Source organism: Chrysochloris asiatica, unplaced genomic scaffold (assembly GCF_000296735.1).
Source record: "Chrysochloris asiatica unplaced genomic scaffold, ChrAsi1.0 scaffold00033, whole genome shotgun sequence".
Taxonomy (NCBI): Eukaryota; Metazoa; Chordata; class Mammalia; order Afrosoricida; family Chrysochloridae; genus Chrysochloris; species Chrysochloris asiatica.
This window is the reverse complement of record NW_006408551.1, coordinates 1,479,890-1,481,355: the sequence shown is the minus strand read 5'-3', so window position 1 is coordinate 1,481,355 and position 1,466 is coordinate 1,479,890. Positions and strand designations below refer to the sequence as shown.

The following is a 1,466-nucleotide window of genomic DNA, read 5'->3' as shown; positions in this document are numbered from 1 at the left end:
GAAATGCTAAGCGTATTCTTCTTTTTTGGTTTTCTAACTCCAGGTTCTTTGCACATTTCATAATGCTTGACTTTATCTTCTCAAGCTGCCCTTTGAAATTTTCTGCTCAGCTCTTTTACCTCCTAATTTATTCCATTTGCTTTAGCATCTCTATGCTGGAGAGCAAATTTAAGAGTCTCTGTGACATCCATTTTGATCTTTCCCTTCTTTCTTGTTTTCTTAATGAGCTTTTTGCTTTCTTACTGTGTGATGTTCTTGATGTTGTGATGTTCTTGTGCAATGGCACAACTATTTTGGCCTTCTGTCATTAGTGTCTAATGCATCAAATCTGTTCTTGAGATGATCTCTAAATTCAGGGGGGGGCCTGTTCAAGGTCATATTTTGGCTCTTATGGACTTGTTTTAATTTTCTTCAGCTTCATTTTTAACTTGCATATGAGCAATTAGTGGTCTGTTCCACAGACCTTGACCTTGTTTTGTTTGATGATCAGATGTAGTCAATTTGATATCTGTGTATTCCATCTGGTGAGGTTCAATGGATAGTCGCCGTTATTTACAAACGGTATTTGCACCTCTGTGTGCCTCTTTCCATCTCTGGCCACCGCAGGGAGAGGAAATGCTGCCATGTCCGCGCATCTGCAATGATAGTCATGAGGAACTGCTCCAGTTTTCTGATCAAGGAGAGCAAGCAGATGTGCAGCACTGAGACCAATAACCGGAAGGCCCGCAACTCTTTCCGCTACAACGAACTGATTCACTGCAAGATTGTGTGCGTGGAGCCGGCTACCAATGGCAAAGGGGGTGTGGTAGTCTTGAAGCGGAGGTAAGACCAGCGGAAACTGGCCACCTCCTACATGTGGGCCATCATTAACAAGAATGCCCAGGTCACACTCCGCAGCACCCGACGTGTGATCCTCAAGAACAAGTACGGCCAATCTGCGCATGGCTGAGATTGGCAGAGCCAGCGCCATCCAGCGCAGCAAGCGCAGCCAGAAGCCGGTGATGGTGAAGAGGAAGCCTACCCGCCCTACCAAGAGCCCCTGAGCACTCCTCACCACAGAACAATGAAAACAGCTTTCTCCACACACAAAAAGGTATTTGCAATGAAGAAGTCATTGGCCATGCAAAATTCTATCATGCGATTTTCAGCATCTTTTCTATCACCAAGGCCATGTTTTCCAATTACTGAGCCTTTCTTTTTGTTTCCAACCTTTACATTCCAATCCTGAGTAATTATTAATACATCTTGATTGCATGCTTGATAATTTCAGACTGAAGAAGTTGGTAGAATTCTTCAATTTTATCATCATTGGCTTTACTGGTTGGTGTATACATTTGAATAATAGTGGTGTTAACTGATCTTCCTTGTAGGTGTATGGATATTATTCTATCACTGACAGCATTGTACTCCAAGGCAGATTTGTCTTGAAATGGTCTTTTTATTATTATTTTAAAAAAAAAGCTTTT

At 42.3% G+C, this 1,466-nt stretch overlaps 1 pseudogene; it reads left to right on the top strand.

Moving 5' to 3' along the window:
* Window positions 1-623: 623 nt before the first annotated feature.
* LOC102826713 lies at window positions 624-1,043 on the top strand (annotated as a pseudogene).
* Window positions 1,044-1,466: the final 423 nt, after the last annotated feature.